The 18,684-nt window shown below is 39.6% G+C and overlaps 1 protein-coding gene across 3 annotated transcripts in view; it reads left to right on the plus strand.

Moving 5' to 3' along the window:
- LOC309640245 (uncharacterized protein) overlaps positions 1 to 18,684 on the plus strand; it is a 645,560-nt gene that overhangs the window by 619,817 nt on the left and 7,059 nt on the right. For 2 of the 3 annotated variants that reach the window (XM_082418750.1, XM_082418751.1), the window contains one exon: positions 478 to 600. The gene's annotated coding sequence lies outside the window, so the exon portion shown is untranslated. Of the gene's footprint in view, positions 1 to 477; positions 1,317 to 18,684 lie in introns of those variants that run through there. The other variant, XR_014252106.1, reaches the window with a different exon arrangement.

The raw sequence follows: 18,684 nt of genomic DNA on the forward strand, positions 1-18,684 counted from the left end.
TATCTATCTATCTATCTATCTATCTATCCATCTATCTGCATGTTGTCACATTCATTCGTTTCACTGCTGTATAATGTTCCATCACATGAATATAGTACAGTTTGCTTATCCACTCTACATAGATGGATATTTGAGTTGTTTTCAGTTTGAGGCTATTATAAATAGTGCTGCTCTGAATATTTTTGTATATGTCTCTTTGTGAACACATGTGGCTCTTTCTGTCAGGTATATACCTAAGAGAGAAATTGCTGGGTCATTGGGTATCTACATGTCTGTCCAGCTTGAATAAATACTGACCAAATTTTTCATGCCTGTCTGTATTCATGCCATCATATTGCCCTCCCACACTGATGCTGGGCTTGGCCACGTGACTTGCTTTGGCCAATGGGACAGCAGAAGACTCAATGTAAATACAACTCATAAAAGTACTTACCTTTTTTGGCTTTCTCTCTTGCTTCTTTGTGGTCACATGTCCAGGCTAGCCTGTTGGAGGATGTGAGAGATGTGAGGAGGAGAGCAGAGTCATCCTGGATGAGGCCGTCCTACTAGCCAGCCCCCAGCCATCCTGCCAGCTGACCACAGATGTGTGAACAAGCCCAGGTGAGATGAACTGAGCTTAACCCACATCAGCAGAGCTGCTCACTTGACCCATAGACTTGTATGAAACAAGAAATAATTGTTTTTCTAAATCACTAAGCTTCAGTGTAGTTTGTTACACAGCAATAGCTAACTGCCACACTGCTAAACAGATTTCTAAAGAGTTGTGCCACTGACACTTCACCTAATGTCTGAAGATCTGAAGTTCCACATCCTCATCAATATTTGGCATAGATTAAAATATATGAAATTGTTGATATTTGACTACTTCTGACCTGCAAAAATTGCAGTTTCATGTAGTCCAACCTAATATATTTTTTCATTTTAATTCTTCTTGGGAATGTATAATCATATAAAATTGTGGATTTAATTTGTATTTTCCTAATAACTAATGAGGCTGTGCACCCTTTCATATGTTATTTAGCTAGTGGTATATCCTCTTTTGTGAAGTATGTGTTCAACGTTTTAATCCATTTATCTATTGGATTAGCTGCCTTTTGGCCATTATCTTAGGAATACACACATACACCCCCACACACACCCCCACACACACAGAGGCAATGAGCCCTTTGTCAGGTATATGTATTGCAGGTATCTTCTCTTACTCTGTGACTTTCCTTTTTACTCTCTTAATGGTACCCCTTGGTGAACAGGATTCCTTAATTTTAATGTAATGCAATTTGCCCATTTTTTTAAAATAAATTTATTTTTGTTTATGATTTTTGGCTTTGTTGCTGTGCGCAAACTTATTCTAGTTGCGGCAAGCAGGGGCTACTCTTTGTTTGCTGTGTGCAGTCTTCTCATTGCGGTGTCTTCTCTTGCTGCGGAGCACGGGCTCTAGAGTGCACAGGCTTCAGTAGATGCGGTGCATGGGCTCAGTAGTTGTGGCTCGCGAGCTCTAGAGCGCAGGCTCAGTAGTTGTGGCACACGGGCTTAGTTGCTTCGCAGCATGTGGGATCTTCCCAGACCAGGGCTCGAACCCATGTCCCCTGCATTGGCAGGCAGATTCTTAACCACTGTGCAACCAGGGAAGCCCCAATTTGCCCATTTTTAACCTTCATTCTTGTAAGCCCTTCTTTGCCAACCCCAAGGTTATGAAGATATTCTCCCATGTTTTCTTCTAAAAGCTTTGTTGTTTTGCCTTTCGTATTTAGAATTCTGATCCACCTGGTATTGATTTTTTTAAGTATGGTATGGGGGGAGGAGTCAAGATTCACCTTTTTCCCAGGTGGGGATCTGTTGACCAATAAACGTCCATGGACATTTATTATAAAGGTGCTGAGTTGTAGAGTTTGGCTTTCACATCTTTCATAGGGAGGCAGCACAGGTCATAGGAAGAGCTCCCACTGGAGCTAGTCCCAACCCTGTCACAAGCTCCCTGGCTCTGTGACCTTGTGCAGGTCACAAGAGCTGTGTCTGTTGGCTCGTATGTAAAATAAGGGGTTAGATTAGATAATCTCCGTCATTCCTTTCAGAAGGCAGAGGTGACATAATACTCCAACTATGTCTGGCATTGTTAGTTCTGGAAACTCAGGGAACATATTTAACATGTCTGAGTCCCAATTTCCTTACCTATAAGATGGGAACAATCATACCTCATGCAGGGCTGTTGTGAGACTAAGGAAAAACATACATGAAGTTCTGTACTTGGCATGTTATACTGTTCAACAAAAGGTACCACCCACGGTTGTTAATAGCCATGCTGGTCACAGCAAGCACAATTGCCTTTATTTAAATTCAGTAAAAATAGAGTTGGTACCTCTACACTAGCAATAGAAGTTTGCGTACATGTTTGCTTGGTAGTAAAGTTAACTTGCCCTGTGATGAGAATCTTAATTTTGCCTCATTCTCTTCATTCCTAAGAGATGTTATTTAGTAAAGAAAGCTAGAGGGAAGAAAAGCCACACAGATATAAAAATCAGCTTTCTTAAAATTGCTTCCCATTATCCTTGAACTCAAAAAAGTTTATCTTAAACATTTGTAGAGTCCAGGACAGGACAGAATGCCACAACGATACTTGTCCACGATGAATTATGAAGTCTTTAGTCATTAAATTTCTGCAAAGGGACTGATTCCGACTCTCCGCCTACCCCTTCGCTCCCTCACTCTCAGCCCACTCTGTTTTGCTTCATAGTAATTACCACTACCTGACATATTGCCCTGCCTTTTTGTTAATCATCTGTCTCCCTCAACTCCATGGGAGCAAGAGCGTTGCTTAATTTATCGTGTATTTTCAGCACCTAGCAGAATGCCTGGCACATAGCAGACATTAGGTAAATATTGTTGAATAAATGAATGAAGGCAAAATAAGAATCACATAAAACATGGATCAAAAGTAGTACAAATTTTCAATTAGGTCCATGCTGTATTTAATCTGATACAGAAATCAATAATGTATTCTGACTGCAATTACTCTATCGACCCCAAACTCTAACTAATTATTGTAGATGTTCAGTAATAACATTACCACAAAAATATTAGCCCTGTTAATAATCAACACATTTTTCTCAAGTGCACCTTCACCTTTGGGGACTCTGAGGAGGAAATTGATATTTCACACACACATATGCTGTAATTGGTGTGTTTTGTTTTTTTTAAGAGGAACCATTTAATAAATATGGTTACTGAAAACTTTCAAAAATTTATTTTTCTTTTCTTTAAATAAAAGCAGACGTGGGAATCATGTTTTTACTATAAACAGATATTAAGTTTTACATGTTGAGTGGTAGAAAGTTGGTCAGTTTTTCCTTTACCAAAATAAATTGTTAATTAAGATAGACAAAAACCAGGAAACATTGAAGTTAGTCATTTAATTTCCTTACTTATTCAGAACTGCCTAGAGTCATTTCCTGCAGGAATTTCACCTCTTCGCATGGAAGTGTTTCAGCAGCTGGTAACGAAGTCATCAACTCAGGCAGTGAATGATACTCCAGGGTCCGGTTACAAATCAGATGTTTGGGCTTTTTGTTGTTTTTTTTGATTTGTGAAGGAGCCAGATCACCTTTAGAAAGAAATCTAAATACCTTCTAGAATGCTGTTTCTGCATTGGTCTGAAGAAGCAATTGGGTCTAGTGGGAGAAACTGCAAACAAGGAAATCTGACTTCTAGATTTGTCTCAGCCACTAATTAGTTGTATGACCTTAGCTTTCACCTCCTGTACCCTAATAGCCTCATCTACGTGAGGGTTATAACACTCGAATTTACCCTACCAAGTTGTTTTTAAGATGGAAGGCATACTAGCCAAACTCTGAATGTAGCTATTTTTGTTGATGTGTGTGACTCCAGTCTATGGCATAAAGCTTGTAATATTCTTAAGGATAAAGACCTTGTCTTATACTTCATTGGGTCCAGCCATGGCCAGCGCAATGTGCTGGGAGGATAGCAGATGACTTATAAATCAGAGAAATCAACGTCTTTTGCAGTATTATTAGGAAATGATCACTATTCCTTACAGGTCTGAAATGTACAAGCTTTTTTCTCATTCCTAAGTTGGCTATTTGGGAAACAGAAAACAGTCAGCTAACCATGCTATTTTTTTTTTTTAAGCATAACAAGAGATTTGACCACATCTACAGTACTATGTCACTGTAGTTGGGGTGAGTGGGGGACTGGGGGGTGGGACTAAAGGTATACAGTACTCTTTTCGTGTCCAAATGTTTTCCCAACAGAACCAGTCAATTGAACAAGGAAGGATACCAGTAATAAGTCATATTTTAAGAGATCCTTCTGTTTAGTTTGGCAAATCAGAAGAAATAAAGCAGTCTGCCTATTTCCCAAATTGAGTGAGGACATATTGAATTTTGGCAAACTTGAATCAATAAGCTGAGACAAGTTCAAACTCTAATTTCAGGAGAACTTGGCTTCTGCAGGTTAAACCATGAAGTCGTGGGTGTTCCCCGACTCGAGGGAGAGCTCGGTGCTCTGCCGTCCTCAGCGGCTTGCACGGAAGCTGAGCGTTGGGAGAGTCAATTCACTTCTGAATGAAGACATTGTTTGGACAGTATAGTAGAAGAGAATAGGAAACACGTATTATCCAACTCTTTTGAATATATTACGTTTATTGAGAATAAGTTACACATTTCTATCAGTAAAGCACCTCATTCATTGTGGACACGAAGCTGAATTCTTTCATATTTTACCTAGCTGTCACTGCTCCTGTCCTTAGTGGTTCAAAAAAATCTACAGGCATGATTTCTGAGCATATGATGAATTGTGGGCATATGGGAATATCAAACATTGGCGTGTGTTGATTCTGCACAACACTTATTTTAAGTTTGTGTTCATTTTAATGATACACTAAACAAATTATTATGAGTATTGTGTTCAGGTTCTGCCGTCAGACTTTTCTAGGTTTTAATTCTTTATGAGTAGCATGGATTTGAGAATGCTATTGGATTTCTTTGAGCCTCTGTTTCCCCATCAATAAGACAGAGATAATAATTGCTTCTTTCTCAGGAGGTTAATGTGAGAAATAAATGAGTTAATCTAGATATACTTTATCACAAAGAAGATAGCCTGTAAATATTAGCTAGTAATATTACAATCATCATCATCACCTGGACGGTCACCTTATCACAAAGTACTGCCACAAGATTTCACAGTATCTGTGTTTAAGCCCATGTTGATGCCAAGAAGTACATTCATTGTCATAGGTAAATGAGAAAAAAAAGAGAGGTTAGAATTAACACCTAAATGATATATCTGTGCCAAAGGAAGTTCAAATGACATGGTGGTTCAAATAGAGCAAATGGATGGGGAAATGGCACGGCCATACAGCAAACCTCCATACATGCGCCCCGAATCAGAGAGCCTGCACGAGGGCAGCCAGTACCGTATTCACGCTATGAACAGTGATTCAGTTTCACCAAAACAGTATCATCTGTCACATTAAACTAATATTAATTTGACTATATTGGGTTTGTTTTCCTTTAATTGTAAACTTTCAGTTTCATGGTTGTATTAGAGATGTAAACGTAAGGAGTTTATGCTTTGTTTTATACTTAAACATATTTAATACTTTAATATTTTAAGCCAACGCTAGAGGTGCACAAATTTCTTTTCCTTTAAGGGATCTCTACATTATTCAATTTTGAGAAACACTGAGGTTTGGTAGAGTGAGGCTGTAAATAATGTTGGGGGCAATACCCAATTACATGATTCACATATATTTGCAAAAGCTCACTGTGTACAGGGCATTTGCTGGCCACAAACAGTGATAAAATGCAAACCGTGTTTGTTTAGTTTGGAAAGATAGGAAGGGTATGTATGCGTGCATGAGAGAGAGAGAGAGAGAGAGAAGGAAGCCACGAACAACACAGGGTGACATTAAGTGTCACGTGAGCAGCATAGAAAATATCATAAGAATTCAAGAGAGACCCCGGTTGCAGACGGCTGAGATGACCAGGTATGGTTCTGTGGGGACATGAGATTTGAGCAACTCCTTAAGTAAAGATGGTAGAAGGCATTCCAGTTTTAAGAAATGGATATCTGGAAGTAAGGAACAGTGTAGGCAAAAGAGGCAGTGGTATTAGTTATATTCAGTTGCTTACTGCCCGATTTAGAGCAAAATATTAAAATAAAACTTTCCCGGTAAAAGCAACATATTATATATAGACAGTTTCAAGTGACCCAAGAGAAGAGTAGGTGTCTGCCCACTAGTCTGGTCAGAAGTTCACATGTTGCTCTCACAGCTGCTGTGAAGTAGAATCTCTGTGACCTGCCACTCGTGGAAACTTCCGAGCGGCTAAGAATCATGGGATTTTCTCACCTTGATTTGTGAACTTTGCCCCGAACTGGCAATGCAGTGATTTAACTGACCTTTTAAATGAGTTCTCAAATGCCAGTATTTTATGAATTAAGCAGAGGGCTTTTGTCCCTGAAAAGGAATTAGGAATTCTTTGTCTCAGATAAATGTAAAAATGGGTAAATTTTTATCCGTGTTTAATATTTCTCTCCACATATTTTTCTTATACCTGTGGTGCCTACCATTGCTTATCTGCTGGCAAATTCCAGCAGATAACAAGTTAATGATCAATTAGCAAACAAATACTAGTGGAAACCCATGAAACGCCAATTACATTGAACTGATATGTGTGTTTGCGTGTTCGTGCTAATAATTTCATAATATGGTCATATTTCTTGCAATCGTTTTTGATTTATGTTTGGAATTAAATAGATCCAAATTATGTGATGCTGTGCAGTGAGTGTGTTGTTCTCTGCAAAGAGTACCATGAGTTCCAGAAGCTCCTTCACTTACACTTTAAGAACTGGAGCCTAAGAGAGAAGCTACCTCAGCTTTAAATAGAGAGGTAAACTTAGTGTCGTGGGTGACTTTACCATGCTGGAACATAAGCCATGCCCTCTGTCAAGTCATGGAGAAGGAGCTGGTGAAGCAGATTGCCAGCTGGTGTCCAGTTGCCCACAGAGGTACACTGACTGTCTTTCTTCTCTTCCTGGACTCCCTTCCCCACCACACTTCCTGGGATCACCTGAATAAACACCCTGCACACAAATCCTTATCTCAGGCTCTGCTTTTGAGGAATTCAAGATACCAGTTTACCTAACAAATATTTCATTGATCCCTAGAGTCGTCCAAGGGGAAATAATAATTTTAAATATGCACCTGTTAAAATACTAATAGACGTCGTTATTCCGTGTTTACTATGTGCCAGGCGTTGTATTGAAAGCTCTCCTTACAGTAGCCTACTGAATCCGCACAGTAATCGTGTGAACTACATATTATTCATATTTTTTAGTCATAAAACTAAAGCTTCAGAGGGTTAGATCACTTGCTCAAGGTTACTAGTAAATGACAGATTTGGGATTCAAGCCCAAATCCTTTGTGCTTTTTTCTATAAGCTCATACAGAAGTATGATTTAGTCATTTATATCTTTATTTCACTCATAATTTTAACAAAACTACCAACCCGCAAGAAACATCTTTGTAACAAATGTAAATGTAATAAGAGGAAGGAAGGACCCTATACGATGCCTTCCATCCTCCAGATAAGCTGCTGTCAAGGTGGATCCTTTCAATTTCAGAGGAGACAAAAGTAGAGTCGTTATGCAATTTTTAAAAGTCAAAATTAAGCTGATACAGGTTTTATTTTTATCCTGGGCATCTCAATTCTTTATTTCGGTTCATAAAGATTCGTCATTAAAGGCTTTGTTTTCTTAAGTAGGCAAGTTTCCAGACGGGTATTGGTCTGGAATCCAAGACCCTTCTCCTGTGGTTCACACCCTCCCCCCAAAGTGGCTGTGCTGACGGCCACTTTGGACCCAAATGGAGGAATCCAGAGGCCCAGTGCCCGCCCCACGCCTCCCACTCTTTGGAGCAGGCTCACGTGACCTCGGTGCCCCAGCTGCCTTAGTTTCCTCATCTGTAAAAAGCCGTTTCTTTCACCTCTAATCTTGCTGAAATTCTCTAGAGATTGCCTGAAGGGTTTTTTTCCCCCCATTTCCTTATTTCACAAGTAAGACAGGAACACATTTTTGTTTGAAATGATACACAAGTGTACAGAATAAAGTGTGACAAGGTCCCACACCACCCACCCCAGCACCTTTCCCTCTCCCTTCCATGGAGGTTTCCACTGTTACCAGTTTAATGTATATCATTCCAGCCCTTTTCTCATGCAAGAAACCTTTGTGTCTTGGTGGCGTGCTCTCATGGAGCCCTCAGGATTTACCAGGTTCCAGAGTGTGGAATTATCTTCTGTGTGTTTGGGGGAAATGGAGCTTGTGGCAAAAGAGAAAGTGAGTTACTAATTGGATTTATGGCCATTACTCCCAGGGCAGCCCTCTGCCCTCGGTAATCTCAAGAGCGGTTCAGATAGAAATCTCTCTCTGCAAAAGATCCAGAAGACTCTGTAAGGAGAAAGCTGGCACATCTCCTGCTCACCCAATAAAAAGTCAGATAGTTATTAAACTGTCCCTGAAGCTACTGTGATTTACATTCATTTTAATGGTTCTCTTTGTAGAGCAGCCCCTTTAATGGGGGTACCCGCTGGTTCCTATTGGTTGCATTTAAAATAAATATTACACCATCTCCAGCTGTCCAGCTCTCCTTTCATGCTTTGACCTGCCACACAAAGTACAGTGACTTGATATTTCCCCCTGAGAAACTCCTACATGTTCAAGGATGCCCCCCCAGCACATTATTTGTGTAGCAGAGAGATAGAGGCGGTCCAGGTCTACCCATCATTAGGGAAATGTAGACGTGTACTGTGAAATACAATGTCATGCTCAGCAGTGAGGAGCCAGATGGATAGAAAGCATCTATGGAGAACTTATAATCATTGAGAACAAAGAAAGAAATAGTGAAATGCTATGTATACAATTTAACATGCACCCCTATGTAAGACAATGCTATATGTATGTTCAAGAATATATGTACATATACACACACACTCAAGAACATGTACCAAACAGAGTAGGGTGGTGCCTCCAGGGGAGAAAGAAATGGGGATGGGAGATGAAAGAGAAAAATTAAAAACTACAACAGACACCACTCTTAAAAGGAATGATGAATTAGGATGATGCTAAAACATAATTCTCTGCCCCTGATAGGTAGTAAACAAATAAATAACAAATGAATAAAAGCACAAAATCACCTCTTTTACTTTCCTTTAAATTAAGTTTTATTCCCAGCAAGCATTCATAGACCTCATTCTAGGTATGTGACATGATCTGAGTTCTGCTCTGTGACCATGGACAAGTTGCTACACCTCTCTGAACCTCAGTTTCTCTAATGGTAAAAATAACAAAAAGGAAAGGAAAGGGGAAATGAGCAATAGTACTACGTAAGTTACAAACGTTGTAAGTTTTGTTGAGAAGATACGGTTTATAAGAGTGACACAAGGTAACATCTGAACATGGTGGGCCCTGGCGAGTTCCAAGCACCAAGATTTCATCCATGGAGAAAGGGACCATAGTGAAGTCGTGAAAAGCTCTTGGACATCTGTTCCTAACTTACCTCCAGGGCTACAAGGGGCAAGCGCCTATGTCTGCCATATGATGTTCAACTTTTTATCTGTTCCTGAGTGAGACGGCAATCTGGCCACAACGTGTCACCCCACTGTTACCAGAATTAATTTGGCATAACTGGCCTTAGTGCCCTCTCCTCCTCCACTGCAAAGGTACGGGCCTGGTCAAAAATGAACCCGGCCAATCCGAGGCGGTGCCGTTCTTCAGACTGTCAGGTGCACCCTCCTAAGCTCTGAGGTCCGAGGTCAATACCCAAATAGAAGGCCACACTGTCACCCCCAAGGCTGCCAACCCCAGGCCTGCGCTCTCTGTACCTGCCCCAATGCAAAAGAAGCCCTTAAAGTCCCACTCCATGTGCTAGAGAGGAAAGCAACGTGCCTCCACCTCTCCTTCTCAAAGAGGATACACGGGCCATGAGGGCCTGAGAGAATATACCCTCCCATGTGCTGAGCGGTCAAGATTTCCGCTGCAAACAAACACCAACAACCAGGAAAGCTAGCAAAGCAGAAACCGGACGGAACAGGAAGGTGGCTCAGTCTCCTGGTCAGTCTGTGCAGACGATGATCCAGCTGGGTCTGGGCCTGGGCTCGTCGTCTAAGGGGCAGCAGAGGATGCTTGGAATCCAGCACCTCTGGGAAGGAGCACCTCCGGGCAGGATGGGAATCAGCATACCCTGGAGCTGTGACAGGGAGTCTCCGGAAGGCTGTTGGCTGCGTCCAGACAAAGATGTCATCAGAGTAAGAACAGGAAGCACTGAAATTACCTCCAGCCTCAAGGTTAACTTGTGCTGGTGGCTTTTAGGAATTCTCTTAAGTTCCGCTTTAAGTCGAATAAAATTGCAATGGAAAAACAGAGAAGACAGGAGAGAGAGAACTCAATCTTCTTTCTTCTTTCCTCCTTTAAAAGTGTGGCAATCCCAGAGTTTCAGCTGACCACAGAGAATTAGCCTCTACTGACGAGTGGGCTAAGTTAGACTCTGTCACTGTGTCCCTGCAGCCACCCCTAATCAGAGTATATTCAGAGGCAGCAAAATAGGGGAATCTTTCAAGCTGAGATCAAATCTTCTGGAGATTTTCTAAATCCAGCTCCAATTTCCTTAGGATTTGGGCATCTTACATCCTGCCTCTGGCATTATATTGTCTGTCACCTTAAATTTTTATGTTGTTGTGAATTTGGGGAGTTTTTTGCATTTTCATGGATGTCTGGAATATGAAAATAAAAGGATTCTACAAGAGCTTCAGAAAGAAGCATACTAGAAAGCCAATTGACGTTGGAAAAGAAAGGTTGAAGACCTCACATAAAGACATTAAGACCTTCTATAAAGTTTATTAAAATATGTGGTACTGATTGAGCAAAGGACAGTCAATTCAGTGGCATACATAGCTCATGTGGGAACATTCTCAAAGATATTTAGTAGCTTAGTGTATGGAAAAATTTGCAACTCAAATCAGTGGTGAGAGGCTGGGTCACTCCAAAAATGGTGTTGAGTGTCATTTGCAAAGATATCAATTTTGCAAATGGATTACCATTTGCAAAAATATGATACCTCTCTTCCACCCTATATCAGATTAATTCCAGGTGGACTAATAATTTAAATGTTTACAAAAGAAATCCTCAGATTTCTGGAATAATATACAGGTGACTATTTACACAACCTGAGTGGAGAAGGACCTCCTAAGAGGAATCACAAGGAAAGAAAGTTAAAGGATAATGCTGAGAGATTTTACTCTATATAAAGACAAGATGCACAGTGTCACTGCCTTCCATTGACCAGCAGTCAAGGTCAGGATGGTGTCAGTGAGACACTGGGAAGATACTTTGACATTGGGAGTGAGTGTGTGTGTGCGCGCGCACACGTGCACATTTATGCGAGTGTGTGTTTTCTTTTTTCAACAATGATTATATATTATTGTGTAATAAAAAATAGAAACATGTTATTTTTTATAACAAATGTCTAGGGACTCAACTTTCAAAGTATTTTCCCCTTAACTAACCTCAAAAGCAAGCAAAAACTAAAGTTGATATGTCTCCCAGTCAATAATGCCCTTTCACATGCATTATGATGCCATTTTTCAAAATAACTCAAAAATTAAATGACTTCACTTTTATCTCAACACTCGGTTAATGAGTTTATTGGGACTACGAGTGGTGTGTTGACTTGTCCAACATCACACAGCAAATGAGAAGCAGAACTGTGAACCATCCCCAGAGATCTAGGTTCTACACGCTAAGTATGTGCTAAATCATATTTTATTTAACCCTTCATCTTTTGATAAACATTTAGGTGGTTTTCATATCTTAGCTATTGTAAATAATGTTGCAGTGAACATGGGCGTGCAGATATCTCTTCAAGATCCAGATTTCAGTTCCTTTGGAAACATACCCAGAAGTGGGTTTGCTGGATCAAATGGTAATTCTATTATTAATTTTTTGAGAAATCCCCATACTGTTTTCTGTAGTGGCTGCACCATTTTACATCCCCACCAACAGTGTGAAAGGGTTCCCTTTCCTCTGCATCCTTGCCAACACTTGTCCTTTTTTTTAATAATAGCCATTTGAACAGGTGTGAAGTGATATCTCATTATGGTTTTGACTGTGGAGCAAGAGGGAACTTTCGGAGGTGATGAATAAGTGTATGGCATTGATTGTGAAAATGGTTTCATGGGTGTATACTTATCTCCATACACACCAAGTTGTATGTATTAAATATCTACAGCTTTTTGTATGTCAGACCTCAATAAAGTAGTTTTAAGACAAATAAATAATTTAAAGGAATAGGTAATTTAAATTCATGCATGGAAAATTGTGGATTTCCCTAAGAAGTTATAAAGTCTGGAGCCATAACTCTTTATGCTAAAATACCTGTTTACCTTGTATTACTAATCGAAACACTTAAAATCGCTCAGCCCACGGCATCTGCTGTCACATTTTCTCCAAGAACAAATAGGTGGGAATTAGTTTCACATCTATTGCTTGGTTTTTCCAAATGAAAGAAACACAAGGTTTCATGAGCTACACGAGGACCAAGATCTTGTCAGTTTTAAATTACGGTTCCATCCTGAGTCTGCAGCATGGTAGGCACTCACAAAATAAAAATAAATGGATGAATGAAGGAAGATTTGGTTCCAAAGGAAGCAGGCCTCCTGTTCTTAGGAAACAGAAAAATGCTTGCAATTTTATTTGGCACAATTTGCAGAAAGGGACCCTCTTTATATTATAGTGACTGAAAGTGGAAAATTGCCTAACTGTTAAGTCGCAGTGGATTATTAAACACATTATAGTCTAGACATGCTCTAGAGGCAATTAAAATAACATTACAGAAGTCAACCTAACAATATATCACTTGGATGTTTTCAGTTTCAAGTAACATAAAACACTGACTGAAACTGACTTTAAAATGAGGGCTTTTATTTTCACGCACATCGGGAAGTCCAGAGGTAGGGAGAGTTTCAGGTCAGTTGATTCCCCGCCTTGATAATGTCATCAAGGACCAGGTTCTTTCCATCACTCTGCTCTGCCATCTTCAGTGGCTCAGTGAAAAACCTTCACTTTTTCAGAATGGCTGCAAAGCTCCGGGCACCACATCCAATTACATCAATGCCCAGAGGCCCAAAGGACTGTCTCTTCAGGTCTCTTTTCTAGGATCAGGGAAACTTTTCTCTGGAGCCCCCAGCAGATCTCCCACTATATCTCAGAAGAGAGTCACATGCCTACCCCTAAATTAATCACTGGGAAGAAGAATAGGGTGGCTATTATTGGTGTAGAGCAATGAAGATAAACCCCCATGATCTTGAATACAGTCACCCTCATCTGATGATGGGGAGTAAGCCTCTGAGCAGAAGTGATGACTGGGTATCAGATGTATCAGTCAGGATAGGCTGGGTTATACTGCAGTAACAAACAACTGCAAAACCCAGTGGTTTAAAATAGCAAAAGTCTATTTCTTTCTCATGCCACACGTGGATCACACCAACAAGGTCCTCTTTTCATCACGGTCTCTCGGATATCCAGGCTGATGCGGGAGTGCCATCTCAAACACTGCTGGTCCCTCTACCATAAGGAAATAAAGGGCTCTGGAAGGTGTTAGGCAATTAAACACTCTGACCTGGAAATTGTGAGTCACTTCCGCTCTCAACTCATTCACCAAAACTAGGCATACGGCCCCACCCATCACAAGGGGGTCAGGAGGTAGGATCCTACTTTGTACTTAGAAGGAAGGAGGACCAGAAATATTTGGCAAACAGCATCATACTAGGTAAGCAATGGAAAAATATTCATGATACTCTATAAAGTGAACAAAGCATGCAACAAGAGAATATCCACTGTGTTATCCCAAGTATAACCCCATGGGTGTGTAATAAGCTGAAAATGATTATTATCTTAACAAATGGCAATTAAATTCCTCTTAGACGGTGTACTGTATTTGCAGAGGAGTATACTTTATTAAACCTTTTGGGATGGAAGTATGAGCCTAAAATCTATCGGGGGATAAGAAAAAAGGAAATATCTGAAGTGTTCTATATTAGAAATAAGTAGGAATCTGGGAGGAGGGAGAGCAATGAAGAGGGAACTGTAGAAAGGAACCAGCAGGAAGAGTCAAGCACCATTAAATATGGCCCGGGGACTCTTAGCTATCTTAAAGCAGGCTTTCTCAACAAAGGCACTATTGACATTTTAGGCTGGATGATTCATTGGTGGGGGGGTGGGGGGCTATCCTGAACATTGTAGGATGTCTAGCAGGATCATTGCTCTCGACAACAGTAGCACTTGTGACAGCCAAAAATGTCTCCAGTCATTGCCAAATGTTCCCTGGGAGTGGGGAGGGCAAAATCACCCCCATACACTGGTTGAGAACCACAGTATTAGAGAGCTATCTAATATTGTTTTAAATGATTTGTACTGCTACAACGTAAACTCTTCCCCACTCCCCATGTGCCCCAAACCTTTAGTGGAGTCTATCAGACACACCAAGGTTTTACATGAGTTGTTTCTTTTGGGACATTCAAGGAGTGGGTATGTTTACCCTGAATGTGAATGGGGGCTTTGAACAAAATTTCAAAGACTTAAAGGGAAGGAGACTATCGACTGATTGGATCGATAGATACATACATACATACACAGTGAAAGTAGAAAGACACAGAATAAGGCACATAGACGCTGCCTCTCCAACATCCATTCCTCCTCTCAATGCCTCCCCCACTGCACATCTGACACATTGTTTATCTCCCTCCAGCTCTAGCTCTGAAGGATGCTGGTTGTTCAGGCAGGGTAATACCAGGTCTCCCGTTTTAGTGATTATCTCAGGAGTGGGCCAATCAGAGCACAGCTCAGAACTCTTGTTCAGAAGCTAAGAGAAGTGATGCTCTTTTTCCCTATGAAGATGGTTGTGAGAGGCTGTAGCCCTGGTCTTACAGGCGTAGGGAAGCCAGGCTGAGAAAGGAGCCCATCAATATACAAGAGACGACCAAGAATAATAGAGATACTGAGCGGAGAGCTGATCAAACCAGGCACAGCACCTCCCCTGCCTGCCCCTGAACTTCTCACTCATAAAAGCCCCAAAGTCCCCTTTATTGTTTAAGCAAGTTTGAACTAGGTTTTCTGTAACTTGCTACAGAAGGCTGATTAACATGTGGTAAAATAGATACGATACGTTAGATGCCTCTGAATATATGTATAGACACATGCATATGCATATTGGATAGCAAACATGCACTCATGCGCAGACACAGGCATAATTTAAAGGTCTAGACAGAAAAACATCAAACGTTAACAGTGACTTAGATTGTAGGAGTGCAGGCAACTTTAATTTCCCCTTTATGCTTTTCCAAATTCTCTTTAATAAACATGCATTAGTTTTGCTAGCAGAAAGGAATCATTAAGTATAGTGTAGAATTTATGGATGAAGTGACATGACTGTGGGATTTATGTTAAACTATTTCAGCAAATATAAAAGGTTGGAGGGAGATAGATGAAGCAAAATTGGTAAGATATTGATATTGATACTGAACCCAGATGGCAGGGGCTTTAAGGGTTCATTCTACTAGTCTCCTTTTTTGTAATTTTTGAAAATGCACATAGTAAAATGATGAGAGAAGAAGAAAGAGAAGAAGGGAGGGAGGGAAGAGGGAGAGAGAGGGAAGAAGGGAAGAAAGGTAGTTAGTTAGTTAGTTAGCTAGCTAGTTAGTCAGCCAGCCTTACTGAGTGCCGCAGTTGTCGCTAATGGGCCTGACTGCACACATCCATTGCCTGAAGGAGATGCTAATATTTCTTCAGCTGTTCGGACAGTATTAACGCTATAGTGCTTTGAATGGCAACCAGTATTTTGTGTCACTTATGCTTTCATCTTCAATTTTCTTCAGATATAGAAATCCAGCAGTTAATTTTTCCTTAAACATGCACTTTATGCACTTCTTTTAAAAGAAGATTTTTTTAATCTTCTTGCCACTGAATTTATTATAAAATTTTAGAAAGGTGTTAACCAATAAAAATAAAGCAACCTGTGTGATGTACACTGTCCAATAAGTAACAATAACACTAAGAATAGAATTCGGACTATGACCTACTGCTTACCATCTATTTCCCACATATTTTTCACACACAACTTACCTAATATTTGCTTCATTTCCCATGGCGGAAGCAGACAGACTGGTGGTCTACTGGCCTCTTGCATCTCATGTGCTACAGCCTGGGCCCTGGCACAGCCAGCAGGACACCAAGTGCCCAGCATAGGCAGTAGTAGCAAATACCACCCTAGACCAGGAGGATGTACTAGGTCTTCTGAACCACTCATGGCCACCACACTTAGTTATCACTGAGTGCCCTGCATGCTGTCCTTGAAAGGGAGGTATTCGTTGTGTTGCATCTAGAAAGAATAGGAAAAAAAAAAAAAAAAAAAAGCCAGGAGAAGAGAGCTGGATTATTTCCAGTCTTCTTACAAAATTTCTAGCACGTTCAAGCGAGAATTCCAATCACTGCTAGACGGCCTTGGAAGAAGGTCTTCTCTGGATGAAAAATTTTACCAAATACTCAGCTTCATTTAATGTAATCTATAATAAAACTGCTTCATTTAAACTTTTTAAAAATCAGGGAAATTACTAAACTAGACAGAAAGGCAGGCTAGACAAAAATTGGGGTCACCCCAGTCAATCATGGCCATGGATCACCTTGCCTAGAAACCTTCTCATCTGTTTTCTATCCCTATAGTTTAGCCTTTTCCAGAATGACATATAGATGGAATCTTCTAATAGGCAACTTTCTGAGTCTGGCTTTTCTAACTTAGTATCACACATTTGAGATTCATCCATGTTGTTACATGTGTCAATAGTTCATTATTTTTATTGATGAGGAAGTATTTCATTATATGGCTGTACCATAATTTGTTTATCCACTCCCCCATTAAAGAACATATGGCTTGTTTTCAGTTTTTGGTCATTATGAATAGCACTGCTATAAATATTCGTGTACAGGTTTTTGTGTGAACATAACTTTTCATTTCTCTAGGTTAACTATCTAAGAGTAGAATTGCTGGGTCATCTGGTAAATGTATATTTAACTTTATAAGAAATTGCCAAACAGTTTTTCCAGAAGGGCTATGCCAGTTTGCATTCCTACCAACAACATATGAAAGTTCCAGTTGCTTGGAATGCTTGTCAGCACTTGGTATTGTCAGGTTTATTTGTTTTCTTGGGTTTTTTTTTTAGCCATTCTAAATAAGTATGTGGTAATATCTCATTCCATTTTTAATTTGCATTTCCTTCTGACTATTGATATTAAACTTCCTTCCATGTACTTTTTTGCTGTCTTGTTTGGTGAAGGGTTAATATTTTTCGCCAATGTATATAACTGAGTGTTTGTTTCCTGATTATTGTTGGAGAGCTCTTTATATATTCTAAGTGCAAGTCCTTTATCACATACGTAATTTTCAGATATTTTCACCCAGTCAGTAGCTCATCTTTTTATTCTCTTAGCGGTGACTTGCTCAAAGCAAAAGATTTTAATTTTGATGTTCATTTTGTCAATTTTTTTCCTTTATTGAGCATGCTCTTAATATTATATCTAGAAAATATTTGCCTAATTTGAGGTCATAAAGGTTTTCTTCTAAAAGTTTTATGGTTTTGTCTTACATTTAGGTCTATGATCCATTTTAATTTTTGCAAAAGTTGTGAGGTTTAGGTCAAGGTTCTTATTGTGTAAATGAATGTTCTATTATTCCAATACCATTTGTTGAAAAGATGACACTTTCTTCATTGCATTGTTTTGCACCTTTGTCAAAAATCAGTTGACGATATTTGTGTGGTTCTATTTCTGTACTCGCTATTCTGTTCCATTTATCTTTGTGTTTTTCCTTTTGTCCATACAACACTCCATTGAGGACTATGATTTTATATTAAATCTTCAGATCAGGAAGTCCTCCAACTTTGTTCATTTTCAAAACTGGTTTGGCTATCTGATTCCCTTTCCATAAAAATTTTAGAATCAGCTTCTTTATATTTACATAAATCCTTTTGATATTTTTCTTGGGATTGCATTAGATCTATATTCAATATGGGAAAAATCGACATCTTAATATTGTCTTCCAACCAATAAGCAAAGTATATTTTTTCATTTATTTAGGTCTTTGTTTATTTTTTCATCAGTATTTCATCATTTTCAGCATACCAAACTTGCATATATTTTGCTTGATTCATTACTAAGGATTTCATTTTTTGGAGCTATTGTAACTGGTCTTATTTTTGAATTTCTATTTACATTGTTCATTGATAGTTGATAGATTATGTGATAGTTTTGTGTATTAACCATATATCTGGCAACATTGCTAAGCTTGCTAATTAAATCCAGAGCTTTCTAGAAGATTCCTTGGATTTTCTATGTAGATAATCATGGCATTTGTGAATGGAGACAGTTTTTTTTTTTTTCCTTTCTAATATGAATGTTTTTTATTTCTTTTCCTTGCCTTATTGTGGCTAGGACTTCCAGGATGATGTTCCCTTGTTCCTGATCCTAGGGGAAAACCTCTCGGTCTTCCACCATTAAGTATGTTAACTGTGGGATTTTTGTTGATGCTGTTTATCAGATTAAGGAAATTCTCCTCTATTTCTAGTTTGC

Source organism: Balaenoptera physalus (assembly GCF_965194825.1).
Source record: "Balaenoptera physalus genome assembly, chromosome: 12".
NCBI lineage: Eukaryota > Metazoa > Chordata > Mammalia > Artiodactyla > Balaenopteridae > Balaenoptera > Balaenoptera physalus.